Raw genomic sequence first — 18,593 nt, 5'->3', positions numbered from 1 at the left:
GACACACCTGTGTTCTAGTTTGTGGGTATGGTTTATACATTAAACTGCCTTCCCCTGTCACTCTCACAGCCACCAGTTTTTCTATCTCCCCTACCACGTTGCATTACGTTTATGAATGGTACAGATTTCGACATATGCATTTGTGTATCACATATACTTTTAAAATATCAAGAATTGCTTGTAAAACTTCATAATGCTGCAATGTTGATGTTGACCAGATAGTTCTAAAATTCACTGCACAGGAGGGTATTCCAAGAATAAAATAGTTGAGATTTTTATTGTTGAGATTTTTGTATTCTGCATTTCAGGGAAGATATGTTGTATTCAACCTTGACTTGTCCTCATAATTTGTTTGTAGCTTATTTATTCTAAAAATTGTTTGCATTTTATAGTATTTTCAAATTAACAGTAAGTTTAAGTAAACCATATTTAAATTACCAACACTGATTGTTTTCATATAATGAAAAAAAGCTTAATACAATTCCTCTGGGTGATATAATTTATAAGGTCTTGAGGATACATTTCGTAACAGTCTATGGGGACAAATTGCTATGCAAATTTATAGAATTTTAATCATAGACAGAAATTCAAATATTACTCCCAAGAGTCATAACTTGCTTCATTCAAGACTACGAGAAGGTGACAGAGTTGGGTCAAACTTACTGCAGATTTGCTCAGAATCCTCATGGGAAACTAAAGAAATAATGGTTTCTATAGCAACTAAGTGCATCAACATTATGTTTATTAATTACACATATGAACAGCAGAAACTGCAGGAAAAAAGCCCATGATGAGTCAGGACCTCACACTAGGACCAAGAAGCTATTACTGCAATGAGAATTGTGAGTTGCTTTGTTCTGTCTTAGTATGAAACAACAGCAGTAAAGCAGAAGCAGCTAATCAGATACCTGCTGTCTGCATGTGTGACTTTATGTCACAGCTGGAGGATTAGATAAAAATACTGTAACATATGAATGCAGTCACCTGGGTTGCTTGATTTGGTTTGTTTCCCCTTCTGCCCCCCCTTTAATTATCTTCCTGTTAGGTAGATTTCCTCATAGTATTTGGGACTGTGGATGTGCTTTCACTGTCCATAGGGCAGGATTTGGTACCATAGGACTCAGTCTTTACCTCAGGTACTTTGTTTTTTTTAATGGGAACTATTGACCATGAAACCACTGATATATTAGCACCATACAATGAATAGTAACTACCAGTACCTGGCCCTGTAGGTTCATTCATACTCTTGTCTTTTGCCAGTGATATTAAATGCTTTCTGCAGTATGCCACATTTACTATTTCCTATTTTCTCTTACCCATTACTTCTATAATTTTGTCTCTATTATGGAACAAGCAATCAATTTTTCTGGTAACATAATTTCTTTGTATACCTGATCTGCTTTCTACTTGTATAATCATTATGTTCTCTTACAAGCCTTTTCCCATCCAACCTTTCCCTTTCTATAATTTTCTTTTTAATATCATCTCTTAAATTATAAGAAAAACTTTCAGGAAATGCTAGAGATGGTGCTATTATGAAAGAGCAATGACATTTTTTATTTTCTTTGCTGCTTTTTAATTTTTTGGGAGATTGGGATAAAGAAAATGCTTGGAACTTTAAAGATCTTAATGATGGATTTCAGCACAATCAAACAGCATGACTAGAATTAAATGGCAGCTGACACTAGCAATAATAATTGCAGCAAAGAAAGCAAAACTGCAGCATGCCTGTGAACTGAATGACCTGTTGCTGCTAGCAGTGGTTTTCCCAAGGAAGAAAGATGAAGTACAGCAGGGTGAGTTCTAATAGGAGTAGGAGCTCTGCCAAAGTGATTTCTGTGTTAAGCTTCTCCTCTGCCCCCCTGATTTGGAGCTGTTCTGTTTGACAGACTGCAAGAAGATGCACCTGATACAATTTCTCAGTGCTGGGGTTATGGCAGGCTGGTCCCTTACCCTTTACCTGTTCCATCCTTGGTACCTGCCTTCACCAGGATCCTTACCAGCAAGGCCATCTGCAGCCACGTGCAGGGGAAACCTGGGGCTGGCTGGGGAGCATTTGCAGCTCATTGGAAGACAGATGTAAGCTCATGCTGACCATAAATCAAGCTCACCTTCCAAACCAGGGCAAATCTGTATCATGCCAAAGCCTTGCTGAGCTTTACATTGTGCCAGCCTGCTGATCTGGGGGATGGAGCACGAGCACAGCCAGCACAAGACTGTTTAGAGGCACATACTTTAGTCCAGGTACTACTTTAAAATAATCTAAAACAGTAAAGGGACCAGAATGGAGGTGAAAATTTTCCTTGGTACGCCTCCAAGTTTTGAACTGTTTCTGTTGCTAACTAAACTGTCATGCAACTAGAGCCCATCACATTTGCTACAGCTGTGTGGGCGTTAAGAGTCAAAGAAAAAAGCTCTGACAGAGCCTCATGATATTATTGCCAGCTTTTGAGGAAAGCTAATAAAAACAACAGCTGGGGCTGGCAAACAAAATCTAAAATCTAGTATGGAATAACACTGGAAAAAAGGAAAAAGTTTTAGTTTGTTTTTTTTCCTAATTTCTTTTTTTTTTTTTTTTTAAAAGACTCATTGCAGCCTGCTTCTGGTAGAGAAAATCCTCAGCATTGCAGCATTTAGAGAGACAGCTATGGGTACATGATAGGTTCCAGTATGTACCAGTTAGTTATTCACCAGTTGCTGTCAATGAACCTTAAACAGCCTTCAGCTCAGCCAAGCACACCCTATTTTACCTTGAATAATGATGCAATAGAAATGCATAGAAATAAATTGTAAGATTACATATCCCTGTTGAAAACTCATACACTTGGCTACCTGATCAGCTCATAATTTTTATGTAAGAAACTTATCTGTACAAGAACTTTATGGAAACAAGATGAAAAAACATCCCTGTCTCTCGTTGTGCTCACAGCCCAACTCTTCAGACAAGTTTGGATTGCTTGCCGCAGAAAAATGTGCATCAGTTCACAGAGAATGTCTTTTAAGAACTCACAAAGAAAAGCAGAGAATAAATAATAAATGATAATAGCATATAACTCAAAGATCTTTAGATCTCCAAATGCTTTATGTAGCTATCTTCATGACAAAGAGACATTGGGACAAAGAGAGGCGGAGAAATTTACTCTGTATCACACAGCAGATCATTAGCAAGACCAGGAATAGTAGCATGTATCCTGAGACCAAATCCACTGCCCTATCATCAGGACCCATTGTGCCTTCCATTGCTGGCAGATAATGAATGTGAGGGAGAAAAAGCACTGGCAATCCTAAGTTACAGTTTGTCAAATATAGCCCAGCTGTTTTGCATCTGAGGTCTAGAGAAAAGTTTGCTTAATAAATTCCAAGATTTTCTAGCTGATCCTTCATTTGGGTAGTTTGACCAAAAAAAAAAAAAAAAAAAAAAAAAAAAAACACCACCAAAAAACAAACAAAACCAAAAAATAAAACAAAACTATGAAAATAAAACTGGTATTCAAAGCCTACTTGTTAAGTTTTCAAATTTCTTTCAAAAAGCATTGTCTCTTTAAAATTTTGAACAAATCAAGCCAGTTGGAGAAATTTGTGCCAATAAATATGTCTAAATGAATACAACTTAGTTGCAAATATAACTTCATGTGATCAGGATCTACAAGCAGGCATTTTTGAATTTAAGAGTTGTTGCTGTTCCCATAAGTCTGGGAGATTTTTTGCTATTTTAGAAGACGTGCATTTTTTTAAAAACATATTTTTCTTAAGGAGGCTACATTACAGAGGACAGCTAAATTTGTTTTTCATGGTAGAAGTAACCCAGTGGGTCCAAAGAATTTTATACTGGAGATGTTGCATAAATTAATAAAAAAAATGCATAAGACAGTGGAAAAATTCTGGAGATTTTCAGTACCATTCACATAAGACTTAGGTAAAAGTGCTAATATAGCTATTGTCCCCATTGAGTCTTATTAAAGCCACCCTAGAGATATAAAGAAGCAGACTGTGACCATGAGTAGATAACTAGCTCTAATAGTAACGGGAAATGTCACTAAATGCCATTAGAGCCTGACATGACCTAAATGATGGCAGTATGTTTAGTATAATGGAAGGATATAATGAGGATATGGCATTTTCTTTAAGGACAGTAGCAGATTCAGACCAGTAAATTAATTCAGTAGTAATGGCCAGCTGAGTAGGAAAGTAACTGCCTGTGCTGCCAAAACCCCTTTAGATTCATAGCAAACCTACAAACATAAAACCTTTGAAAGAAAAGAAAAGCAATCACCTTTATGAGGTGCAACAAGAGGTTGAAGCACAGATGGGGAGAAAAACATTCTAGTAAATCCTGTTTCTTTCAGTTTCCCAACAGGTATATAACTAAAGTTCCTAGCAAATAGAGTGAATTTAAATCTTTTCAGAAGAACCACAGAAGCCCCAGTAATTATATAAATCCCATGGAAGTCTTTTATTTCAAGTGGAAAACCATGGAATCCATGTTAGTCCAGAAATTCATTTATCCTTCTGAGTTCTGTGTCTGAATAGGGAAATGAATACTACCAGGCAGGGTCTCAAGACTAGCAGTAGCCCACCTTTAAAGCAGAAGCATTATGTTTGAAGAGATGGACATGAAAGATGCCCTTGCCATTAGGAAAATTACAGTTTGCTGTGGATTTATTTTTTGCTTGAGTGGTTGGTTTGTTTTGTACCTTTAAAAGCTGTGATAAAGGGGAAGTGCTTCTGAATAAGGAGAAGTGACAAAAACAGTTACAGTAAAAAATAAACAGAATGGAAATGTAAAGAATAATTTAGCAGTGGGGAGGCTTTTAAATAGTTATGCTGTTTGGTCCCAATCATCAAATTATAAATAAATGGATTTTCAAATGTCCTTAGAATCGCTCAGTATATATCAGGGATAACAACCAAAAGAAATCACTAGTATTCACAGTTCCTTATCTTAAGTCTACTTTTCAATAGTCATGCTGAAATTAGAAACAATAGAAGCTGTTTTACCAAACTGGAGTTATAAGATGGTGGGTCAAATGTGTTCTTGAAGCAACTCTACTGAAATCACTGACTCAACACTAGGAACGACTTTAGCTTCATATGCTCAGCCTTTGGAGGGACAGACAAAGATCTCTGTGGCCTTATGCACCAAAGAGCAGGACCAAAGCTTTTAGGGAGACAGCAATTGAAAATTGTGGGGAAATTGGAAACACGTCAGGTTTTTGTTAAATATTAGTGTTGAAAATCTTTTTCTGCATGTTAAAAAACCTGAAGTCAGACAATAAAATTTTAAAAATTAAGAAAAATAAAAATTAGTTTTTCAAATTCCTTATCTTTTTGTATATTCTAGGCTGTATGGCTACTGGGAAAAATGCAGTTGCAACACTCAGGTCTGTAGAGCTTCCAGTGTTTTTAATAAGAGTGGGAACAAGCACAATGTCAGTAGCTGAGACCATTTATAAGAGAAAATCTGTGATTTCTTCAGCCCTTGAAAAGTATTTGGCAACTGAGATTGTGAAGCTTTTGTGGTGCTTTTGTACACAGAAGGTTACTTTATCTCCTCACTCTGTAAAATAAATTATAGTTATGACTTATTCCATTAAAAAAAGATATATAACAGGAAAGAAAGCCTATTGCCTTTTGGTATTTGTTCTCCCAACTTAGAATAAACCCCGGATTCTTTCAAGTTGCTAAGAAAGGATGTTGGGGATAGATGGCTGATATTTTGGAAAACACAGAATTCTGCTGTATTGCTTTTCAGGGGATGATGAGATGGCAAGCAACACACAAAATTCGTGACAGTAGATACCTAGCAGTAAATGTGTGGCTCTGGAGATTCAGGGATCATCTCTATTGTTGCCTAGGCAAGAAACACTGGAAAATTGTCTTGCTTCCAAAACATACATTTATCCAGGGCTGAATAAAAACAGAAGACAGTGCCTAAACTGGGTGACCTTGAACCTAGGGTAACCAGAATATGGACATGAAAACTGAAACATCTTTTGTTTGCCATGATTGTGTCACTTGATTAGATTGCTACTCATATAGACAAGTTTTATCCTTGGTCAGACCCCACTTTGGGAGTCTGTAATTGCAGTCATACCAGAGAAAAAGAGTGGTTTCAATCCAACAGTTCTTCTTCATGTTTTCTGCAGTCTTTGTTGAAGGTGTGTGATAAAGATATCTTTTTAGGGGTGAGAGAATTATTTCACTCAGCAAAAGAAAAGAAAGCAAGAATTCAGTCTCATGCAAAGAAGCACACAGCAACTCTGTTGTAGTACACAAGGGAAGCTCATTCAATGAGACTTTCTCTGGAGGTCATAGTATATAATTGTTGTTTGTCCATTCCTTGTTGTCACAGCTTTGGAAATAACCTCCTGAAATCCAGTAATTCAGAGCCCACTCCATCCACTGGACACAATAGTTATTGTCATCCTGAGATAAAGGAAAAACGAGAGACCTAGATGTGTTATGATCAATTTAGGTACCTTAGGACATGAAATATTAGAATTAAGCATTTGGGCTTGGGTGGGATATCTAAAAAACTGGCGGAAGAAAAAGTGATCTTTAAGCAGAATGCCTCAATTCCCCCAGCTGCAGGGATGGTATGGTGTTACTTTACAGGATCATCCAACCCACAAAGTTAGGCTTGGACTTTATTTGACTAAATATGGAGTTTATAGACAGTAGTTACCCAAAGGCATCAAAACTTTCTGATATGAAGATGAACACTGTCAGCTCAGGTGTATCTCTCTCAATATTGACAGTCAGGTTAAAGAGTGAAGCTCCACATAAGAGATGGGCTACTACCATCACAGATTAGGGTTTCTTTGAGTGTATTAAAGCAAATTAAATTAGGTATTATGAGAAGATTTTGAACAGATGAGACGATATCTAGTACTTTTAGATACCTGCAGCATTAGATGGTTTAAGCAATGCAGTTCTTGTCTAGAGTCTAGCAGAGCTTAAGGTGATCCGGGCCCAGTGTAGGTAGGGTTAGTCAGAGTAATCTGTATAGAAACAACATTCAGCATTATGAGTATCATCAAGCTGGGTTATAAATTGTGATAAACATTGCAAACGCCAACTTCTACAGAACAAAATATTTTCAGGAGCTCTAAAATAGATATTTGGAACATAATATACTATTATAGACTGAAAGACAAAGACAAAAAAAGAACATTATTTGTCATCCAAGACATATCTAATTTGTTTAAAAGATTGATCCTTGTTATTGCTATTACTGTTTTTTCCTCTTAAACTGAGGCAGCTGGTTATTCATCTGCCTTTAAAAGTATGGGTTTCAGACTAGTTTTACTTAATAACTAACATGTTAAGTACTAAAGAAAAAGAGATTTGTAAATGATAGTCACTCTCCTGTTGTTGTGTTACTGACCCACATCTGATTACAAAGTGCATTTGTCACAGTGGTTTGAAAGGTCGAGAGAAAGTTTTTGCTTTGCAAAAACAAGTCACTAGGCAAGACTAAGTTAAGATACACAGAAAATAAAACCAGCTGCTAACATTTCCATCCAACAAAGGGAATTTCATCATTTTGTCCACTCTCATGTTTTCCTTAGGTTTACTGGTTGACTATAAAAGGTCGACATTTATCCAGTCTTACTACAGATTGATATTAGAAATGACAGCAGTTTCCTGCATTTACCAAAAGAAATATCCAGACATAAGGGAAGATGCCATTAATTTACAAAAATGTTGACATTTTTCACAGAGACCATTACACAGACTTACAAGAGCGAATATACATTTACACACAACAGATTTGTTTCATAATACAGTACTTGCTCAGTTTAATTTGCTCTTCATCTATGAATTTACCTATTTGTGTGTTCCTCCTATCATTATACTATAAATAAACTCAAAAGCATTTTGGTCTAGAGGAGGTTTCCTTAGAAACTTGCCATTTAATATTATTGGTGTTTTTTCCCCAAAGTGTGATTATTTACTTTTATATGAATCACAGCTATGTTTATCTTTTCTGCTCGCATTTTTGCTATAACCATTTACAAATTACACTATTTAGAAATGGTTATTTGATATTCAGGAAGTCTTTGTATTTTATCTTTCATGACAGAAATCCTGGAACAGAAAATTATTTCCTTCCCATTTGACAGAATTGAAGACCAATGGCAAAAGTTTCCTCCTGTAGAACTTTGAGAGGAGGCAGTATGTTTACTGTTTGCATACACAACTTTGAGAAATTCACATATATTGCTATCAGTTTTCAAACCAGCAGATTACTCACATATTTAATGTGTGAGTAGTCACAGATAATTCTATAAAAATTCCCACCTGCCTAGAAATAACTGTGTACTTAAGGGCTTTACGGATGGTAATGAGGAATCAAGTCACATCATCTCCCATCCATCTTAAGAGAAGAAATATGGATATCTCTTGCCTGTACCATCACATTTTCCTGTTTTGCTTTTTTTTTTTAGCAGTCCACCCAGGGATCTCATTATTCAGAAAAAATGTCCACTCTTTCCTATTTCGGCATTTTTTGAAATGTGGTTATTTTAATCCTGTATTTTTCAGTAGCATTGGGAGAAAAGAAAATCTCAGAAGGGACTAAGTATTTCTTTTTCTGCACCTTATTTTCTGCACACACTATTTTATGGCATTCTTAGCCGCAAAACTTATCAAAGAGCAATAAATCACTGAAATGCAGCATAGTCTGTGATATTTTATGAGAATTTTCAACATTTTGAGTGACAGGAGCCATGATCTTGAAGTTTTGTTTCCTTAGTGTTTAGGTAATTTTTTTTGCACGGGGAATAATAAATGAACTGAATGGACCATTCCTAGCATGAATGAACTTTAGTGCTGTTTCGAGTCACATACATGCTGAAGTGTTCCATTGAATTGGCAGTGACTTAATTTTGAATTATCTTAAAACATTAGTAAGTTAAAAACAGGGAAAGAATCTTGGATCTTTGTACAGTGAAATACCAAATTTCAATACTGCAATTTATACTCCAGAAAAGTAGATGTTTCTGAAATTATCTGCAATAATTTTGTTCTTTCTCTTTTGTAAAGGTTGTTGTTCTCTCTAGTTCTTTCTTCTCTAGTATAATTTCCAGGCTAGTTTGAGACCTTGATATCACTAAGGCCAGCTTCACTTTACAATAACATCTATAAGATAAAGATGAAAACCAATTCCACCACATGAATTAATCAGAACAACTGTGATATGAAAAATGTTGTGCTGTTTTTCTGCTTTTTCTCCACTACATCTGCATGTAGCTACAACAACTTGTTAGTGGACCTTAGGGATCTGAATACTGCATACAAGAGTTGGTATATGCCAATTATTATCTTGAGTGATGAAACTGCCTTGTATCATTTCATTTATGGATATGAACAGCAGGTGAATGTTATAGTTTCTGCTTTCCAATTATAAATCACACTGACTGAAATCTCAGTTCTCTGAGTAAGGGCTGTAAAAGCAGTGGAGTGTAAGGAGACTACTGTTTCTTGTGAAAAGGAGGCTGAAATTAGGTTTATTGATGTGGCTTCTTTCTGCACCTCCCTGCCATAGTTAGCTTTTAAAACCAAAATTGAAAAATTATTGGATAAAGAAACTGAATGGAAAGAAAATAAAACATCTGACTACAAAGACTGTATTTAGGAGTATAAACCAGAAATAGGTCCAACACTGATACATTCAAGTGATAGAGTAATGTGAAGTTCACTTTGGGTTTTCTATATATGAGCTTTCTCAAGAAGAAAAAGTAAAAGGATATGGTAATGGTAACAGGACTCTCTTTCCAATCCAATTTCTGGCATAGACTAAGCCTTTCTTTAAATACTTGAAATTTTGAGATCCTCCTTGAACTGCATCTGCGAAGATTGTGACACTTGAGTCTGCAGTCTAGACTAACGTGGATGGACAAAGGCTAAGATTCTTCACAAACAAAATAGAAAGTTGTTGGTGGTAACAGGATGTAGCTAACAACATCAAAAGGACTGGATTCAGTTACTGAAGGAAAGTATTCAGAATTAGAATATTTGTTTTCTGAAATAGGTATTCTGCTAGCCATATTTGTAGTCTAGTTTCGGGCTCCCCAATGCAAGACAAACTGTACTTACTGAAGTGAGCTCCCCACATACCACAAGGGATTGGGGTATGGAAGGCACAGTGCAGAAGCTAAAGTCCACTTATTTAGGTAAACCTGAACAATAAAAGAATGAAGGTGGACACAGTGTTCTCTGCAGTCACTTAAAGGAAGGCTGTAGAGGAGATGAGGCAACTTGCACATGCAGAGAAAGGATGAAAAAGTCAAGTTCACCAGTATCAAAAAAAAGGAAATTCTGTAAATATTAAAAAAAAAAATAAGATCACCATCAAGGCCTCTAACACAGGAACAGTTGCACAGAGATTCTGCATTCTTAGACACACTCGAATGACTAGGCAAAGTCTGGCTATGTGATTGGAGTGGCCCTTTGAGTTTGGGAACAGAGGGGAGGAAAGGTTTGATTTGAGATCTCCAGCAGCATCTTCTGACCTGAATCTCTCAGTCTCTAATTCTCACTCTCTTAGTTTATGATGCTATTCTTCAAGTTCATGGTTTCTGTTTCTCCCATTTTTGAAATTTGTGGGAGGGACTGGGAATGGGTGACTTATTCTAGTCATGAGCACATACGGTAATTTCTCCTAATGATATAGTAACTTATTCTTCTTCTCCATGCAGTTTTGTCTAGTAAGGGTTATGAAAATTGTCACTGAGTGGGTGTAAGTCAGATCATATTAGTTACCTTATGTGTATGTGTCTCATAGGAAACTATTTTTATATTTTTTTAATCCTATTGACAAGGACCAATTTGAATTTATCTCTGTTCCCACCAACAAGTATGAGAAAAGAAAGAACAATATTCAGTTCTTACCTAGTTTTTCAGAGTTATAACAATCTGAGGTGTACATTTACTGACTGCATAAGAGTTACATACTAATGAAGTCCCAAGACAGATCTACCAACTAAGGCATAGAGTAGCAGAATACTGTGCTTCATTATGTCTCATCTGTGGTGCATTATGCAGCTTCAAAAAGAGATGTGCAGATTTTTGAAGCAAGCAGCGTAAGAATGTTTGTCTTCACTTTGTCTAGCCTTTTGTTTACACAATAACAAATGCGGATAACAGTTCAAAGGTCAAAATTGACTGGGAAAAATCTCTGTAGAAGATTTGCTGCCACTAAAAAAACAAACAAACATAGGAAGTATTTAATAGAATTCTGAAATTATTCTTTTCAGCTCCCAGAATTTTTAACTAACTTGCTTAAAGCAGTGAAATTACACATCACAAAATCTTGGACTTTTTTACAAGAGGGAATTAGTAATACATTGTAAAGGTTGTATCAAAATTTTGTAGCTACATAATTGATACCATCTGGTGTTTCAGAAAAGAAATCTGATTTGGGATGAACTCTGACAATCACAGGTCAGTATCAGGAAAACATTTCTAGTTTACCAAAACCATAAATATAAGACACTGAACTTTTCAGCTCACTATATGAAGTCTTGTGCATGTAATCATGTATTTGCTTGATTTAAAAGTTATTTTTACATTGGAATATCAGAAAATTACACTTCCAATTTCTTTTTATGTACAGTCACACTCTTTTTTAATACTTTTTCTTTTATGTTCATCTGTTTTAGCTCAGGAAATATTTTTGGTCCATCTGGTTTCCCTCTGTATAAGTCTGGAAATTTGAATTGTTATGCAGCATGAAGCTCTACTTCTTTTATTTTTTTAAGATAAAATGTTTACAGTGACTCCACTGACTGGACTCCACATTGCTTGTGCAAAGGCTATCTGGTTACTCTGCATTATGATTCAATGATTCTGGTTCCAGATGTAATAACTTTTGCTGCTCCGTTTTAAAATTCATAATTAGATTTCAGAAGTTATGCAGTTTATTACCAAAAATCTGTGAATAACTGCGCCAATGAAATAGCAAGAAGGAATCTCAAGGGAATTAGGAAATGGCTCTTTGTCATGTTCTGGTAAGCCATTGCAACAGCCAGTTCTACCTTCACTCTCAACCGCAGTTAGTGACTTTTGGTTTGTCAGCACCTGAATGAGAGCAAGATGAATAAAATTACACGCAACTGGGGAAAAATCTGGGCCTTTTAGTAGTTTCACTAGTTAACTACACTCTTATCACTGTAGTCAGAGCTTGGGAAACTGAGAAAGAAGTGAAGTTTTGAGTTCACTTCCAACATTGCTTGTATCATGTCTCTAGAGTTTGCAAAAAGTATCAGATCAGAAAGATCATATTTTGGAATCTCTTTGTATGGGTCTAAATGACTATACACAGCAAAAAGGAAGCCCTCAGGATCACAGTCACTTTTAGATAAGCCCCAAGTGCCTTGCAGTTTAATACTGTCCTATTCTAACTAGATGAGCTTACCCATCCCTAGACAGACATAAGAGTCATCTGCTTTTGATAATGTCAGTTGGGATTTTCCAGTCGTGCATCTCAGTAGGGATGTGGGCTGCTCAGCTTACAGAGTGCAAAGAGAACAGATCCTTTTCAGAGAAACCTACAAAGCCCAGGGGATGAGACTAGTGTGGGAGAGGCTTGATTCAGACAAATCTGACAAGTCCAATTCCCTAGACGTGTCAAAGAGCTGGAAAGCAGACAGCAGTGAACAGATCCAGGATTGTAGCTGGGAACGGCAAAAGGCAAGCGCCAGGTGTTTTCTAGACATAGTGCTCACTTTTACTGTTCTTGTAACAAATTTGTGTCTGCTGGCTTTTGAAGAAAATACTGAGTGCTCTTACACTACTGAAGATATCAAAAAGGTGGGAGGGAAATGTATTGCCAAAATAAGGATGTAAAATGTGGGAAAAATGTAAAATTTTCCATTGAAAACATAATAGTACAGTTGAGGGAAACTGCTTTCTAGTTCCCCGGTACAAAAATAAGTAAGGTTTGATGCCACACTCATTGATGTTATTTTATTAAAGCCTCTAGAAGGTGAGAGTCAAACAGGGCATAAACAATCCTTTTATGACAGCAAGGAAATTGAGAGTAACAAAGAAAAGGAAAGAAAAAGGAAAAGGACTGTGGCTCTTTTATGCCTACATTTGCTGTTTACTTTTCTTTTTCTGTTTCATTTTTGTTTTGTGTTTTAACTCATCATATTTACTTTTTTCTAAGTGGCTTCAAATATATTAATATATATTAAAGCCTAACACTAAGATCAAGCTAATTTTGGATTTTGTATCTAGTCTTTTTGGCAAGGGGAGGGTGAAATGGGAGAAAGATTTAATTAAGTGTCTGTTGCCAGGATTCAAATGAACTGTAATTAATTTCTGGTCATGAAAATTTTATATTCTCTATAATAACAACGGCAAAAAATTATTACTGTATTTGCTGAACCATTTGCAACATGTGAGAGAAAAAATCTCAGATTTCAGCTGAAGAGCCTGATCCTTAATACAGAAAAACACCTATGCTTGAGTGACCTAGCTAATGATGAATACAAGGGAAAATTCTCAGTGCCCCAAACATAACTGCTAAACAAATATGTGTCTACAAGCTTTTTATCACGTCTCCCTGGAAAATGGAACAAATGGTTCTGTAGCTGAATAAAGCTGTTTCTCTGCTCCACTGCTCTTATCCAAGGTATGGCTTCTATTCTTGAGTGGACACCAAAAATCTTTAAAAATTCACAGAGACAAAAGAGCATTTTAATGGGTCTACTTCTTTATGTCTTATTGCACATTTCTCCTATGTATATTATGAAATATCTTGCAATATATAAAGATAACAAGTACCATGTCTTGAGTATAGACAACTACAAGAATTGTCAACATTTGGGCTGTTTTATTGTCAATGACAAATATGATATTAACAGTAAGTTCCTTTGCAAGTCTGAGATGTCTGACTGACATTAAAGTAGCTTCTTCCATTGAATTACACTACCATTAATCATCTCAGCTAATTCAATAAAAACAATGTCAATACGATAAAACACTTTTTCTTATTGAATTAATGAGGGTGGTTGGTTACTAATAGGATATGACTGCATTAGGGAAATGTTTAAAGTAACATGATAGATTAACAAGGAAACATTTAATAAAGTTTTCATATAATTTTTAACTCATTCCAAACCCTATGAGGAAGGAAGGAAATTCATATTATGAGGATAGCCACTGCATAAACTTGCTGAATATCATCACTTTTCTATTTCCCTTGACAGTGTGTAAACTAAGACATATGACTGGGCCTTTCTTGATTTTCTGTTTTCTTGTTTAGAAAACGTGAAGAATTGCACCCACCCTTTGTTCAGTGCTATAAGATTTCCCAATAGAAATACTGAATATGAGCCATAGATTATTCATATGTAGAGAGGTTTTATCTTTCTATGAGAAAAGATGCTGTAAATAGACCTCAAATAATGTTTGTTTCTCTAGCCTTAGGCAACTCACTTATAGCCCTTCAAAAGTTGCTTAAATTTAAATTTTCCGTTGGCTTAAGTTAATGGAATATCTGAGTAGCAGTATCTCTGCAATTCAGGCTGTTCACTTTAAGCTGAGCCTTAAGCTTAGTTTTTTCAGCTGTAAAGTAGTTGCAACAATACTTGTTTCTGTCCACACTGACTTCAGAATTAGTAACCTCATGACCAAATGAATTTGACCATGAGAATGTGTTAAAAACAATAAGCTCATTTGTTTATTGGAAAGCAAAATAGTAACTTCCTGAGGATGTCTAAACACTGCAAAGTAACATAGCTACTGTAAGATGAGAGCAGAGTAATATAATTGTTTGTGGAAGAGCTTTACCTTTCCTTTTGTGCCCACATGTGTCCAGTGTATCAGTCAAGTCAATGAGGAGGTACTGAAGGGACAGCAATTCCAGCTCTAGGACACTGAATGCATTTAACATTGGGCATGGACTGATACCAGCCATGAATGGGTAAATAAGATTTCTCTGCCATTACATCTTGAGAAAAACCCTCATCCATGCAAGTGGTTCTCTTTACCTGAGTTTGATTTCAGTTTTGCTGCATGTGATAAATGTAATAATGTGATAAATCCTATTTTATGTCGTATGAGGTTCATAGTGGTGCTAAATAGAATTACCTTCTTATTGGAGAGAAATTAAAACTTCTATAATTTTGCAATGTGTAACTCAAATTTTCTATCCATCTCTGGCTTCAACCTGCCTATGGCACTCACAGCACACCATGTTGTGATGACATACCATGTACTTATGAAAACACAGATTATGAAATAGGTAATTTTCTTCAAATTAATATATCATAGCATGTTTGGCACATAAATAATAAAAAAAAATTGATAAAGTACTTTACAGTTTTTCACTTGTAGGCCTTCCTTAATGTTGTGGAAGTAGTAAAATTAACAAATCCCAAATTTATATTTTTTTCAGGATTTTGGGGTAGCAAGGGGGTTTTTTTGATTACTTTTTGTCTAAACAGAAAACCAAAAGAAAGTTATTAAGTTTTTACAAAATCTCAGTCCAGTATTGGAGATTGATTTACTTTATTATTTTGAGCCTCGATAAACCTCATAAAGCAAACTTATTGTAAGAAGCATCAAATCTGAAAAGTGTTTTAGCCTAATAAGAAGTAGGATGTTAAAAAAGAAAAGAGCACTGATTATAATGCTATGTAATAGAATGTTACTCTTATACAGAAGACAATTCTACTGTTTTGGAAGCTTAGGATAATTCAAAATGCAAAAGATGCAAAGCAATTAAGAAAGTGCTATTGAATTGTATTGCTTCTGTCATAGTAATATCCAGTAAAATACTAATTGTTCTGATGATTTATAGTTATTTTAGAAGACTTACTTTCTGAATTTCTCACACACACTGTGACTTTTGATGGAAAATTATATCCAGGGTCTTCATTTGCTAAATAAATAAAAAGAGATGAGCAGACAGGGTGAAATTTTAATATAATGTATTTGTAGTAGTCTGAATTCTATTTTAAAATCAATGTTTTGACATGGCCAAGCACTGTTTTATAAGATACATGTTTATAAAAGTCCTCCTACTAAAAACTTCTAAAACTAACCAGAACACAGTTACAATATCTCTGAACAATTGAATCCATCTTTGTTTTGCTTTGTTTCATTTTTTTCTTGACATATAGGCATATATTAAAAATTTTTAACAGTCTTTAGCATTTTCAAACCCCTGATAGGCCATATTGTGCACAAATTTTCTTAGGCTTCATTCCCATTAGTAATATCACAATGGAAAAATACCCCTACAAAGTTAGTGTTAAATATTTGTTTTGTATACTCACAATGACTTGTGTTTTTATTAAGCAAATCACAAGTAATGGGCAATATTAAAGGTATACATTTATCTGTAATTAATAATCTTCCATGAAAATAATAATGCTAAAGAATTTATGTGTGTGCATCACTATCAAGTTTTAAGCTTCATTCCATATGCTTTGCAAAAGATACATCGCAGTCAAAGTCTCAAGTACTTCCTTACACAGCATGTATGAAGAGCTACAAGTTTTTTAAGAATTCCTAATAATCTGCTGTTTTCAATATTTATCAAGGCTCCAGCAACTACTACTTCTCTCTTGGTGCTTTTTCACCACTCTACTACTTTTATCTTACTAGAATTTGCCAATTAAATCTGGACAGCTGTAAATGGTGTTCCAAAAAGGAATCCCTTCTTTCTAAAATTTAAATAACCTGGAGACCTCAGTTAGAAAAAGAGATCAGTACTTAAACATGTACATTCCCCTGTTTAGTGCCACTTTGAGAGCTTTAAAAAGTCTTGATAACTCTTAAAGGCAGAATGATCTTGAATGTTTTACAACACAACTGATATTTAATTAGCCTCAAATCTGTGCTAGAAAGACAAGTTTGTATACCCAGAGCACTACTCTATCCAAGAGTGAGTATATTAGGGTTTATATTGCCATTTCATTTCTCAGTGGTACATCTTATGGAATGCTGTGTTTGGGGCAGGGGGAAAGCAGTCAACTGGAAAGGACTCTGGTGAGACCACAGTACAAAAATGTAATTCAAGGACAGCAAATAAAAATGTTAAGATGACACTTTGTTGTTGCTGCTCTTTGACACATTATTGTTGAGATTTAATATTCATATTTGTATGCACATGTCAGCATCTCTTTCTAGATATTTTCAAACTGTGGATAACTTATGTAGATGTCTACCTTCATGCCACAGAGATGCACGTACCAGACAAGTGGGAATACATATTACCTGCCTGCCCTAAAATTTCACATAATAGCATATAGATAGGTCCAAAGTTGTAATAGGTGAAATTTCCACTTCCAAAATACAAAGTGGAATTTAAAAGTGGAATTAGTATTTAAAAATATCACAGAGACAGTGGAATGCCCTTATTGCACTCTAGTTTTTTAGCCTATGAATCAGGAATATGAGTTATTTTAGTTGTTTGATATGTACTGGGAGAAAAATCTAGTGGGTTACATCCCTAACTTTTACCACCAAAACCATAATTTAAAGCAGTAACAAAGTCCTCAGAAGGTCTCCTCACCCCACAGGATAGACTCCACTAAGGTTTTCTCTGTGAAAAAATCTGGTTTTTACTGTGTCAATCTGATTCAGTAAATTGGGGTTTAATACTGGTGGGATGGCTTCATTTTCTATGGCTCTTAAAGTCATCACTTGTTCTAACAATATGTAAGGAAGGATCCAGGAAAAAGAAACAGGAAATATTTGAGATGTGGAATTTCTTTCTATAGTGCCATTAGTGTAATTAAAATAATAAACACTTCATTTCTATAAAGATGTGTAAAGTGGCTGTTGTAATAATGGAATGTTACTCCAAAATTAAAACAAGTCTGGATTATCCTCATGAATATTTCTATCCTCCAACAAACTGAATTGAACATTTCTGCATCGCTGACTTTGTCAGCTGTTGTCAAATCTCTGAGTGTGTGGCAAGGGAGGACATCAGGAAAAAAAAAATAGACAGCTTTTTTTCCTCCTGACAAAATTAACTTTTCTTTATATTCCAGAAGTCGCTAGACTTTTACAGCGATTGTAAAATTAAAAAAAATATTAATTTGGATCAAAATAACAGATGGGAGTCTTTATCCTCTGTTCCTCCAACCCAAAATGTTAAACTAGGATTTTTTTTTCTCAAAGAATCACAGAATCAATTAGTTTAAGACCTCTGAGGTCATTGAGTCCAACCTATGACCTATCACCACCTTGCCAACTGGGCCATGGCACTGAATGCCATTTGCAGTCTTTTCTTACACTCTTCCAGGGACAATAACTCTGCTGTCTCCTGGGGCACTCCATTCCAGTGTTTAATTACCCTTCCTGTAAAAAAATTCTTCCTGATGTCCAACCTGAATCTCCCCTGGCACAGCTTTAAGACTGTGTCCTCTTGTCCTGTAATTTGCTGCCTGGGGGAAGAGGCTGACCCCCACCTGGCTGCAACCTCCTTTCAGGCAGTTGCAGTGAGGGATAAGGTCTCCCCCGAGCCTCCTTTTCTCCAGGCTAAAGATTTTGCTTTAAACCTTAGATTTTATTGCATGGAGCTTGTCATATACAAAATCATTCCTCCAGAATATGCTCTGTCTTAT

The sequence above is a fragment of the Melospiza georgiana genome, chromosome 4 (genome assembly GCF_028018845.1).
Source record: "Melospiza georgiana isolate bMelGeo1 chromosome 4, bMelGeo1.pri, whole genome shotgun sequence".
Taxonomy (NCBI): domain Eukaryota; kingdom Metazoa; phylum Chordata; class Aves; order Passeriformes; family Passerellidae; genus Melospiza; species Melospiza georgiana.
The sequence above is the reverse complement of the archived record's forward strand: the minus strand, read 5'-3'. Positions refer to the sequence as shown.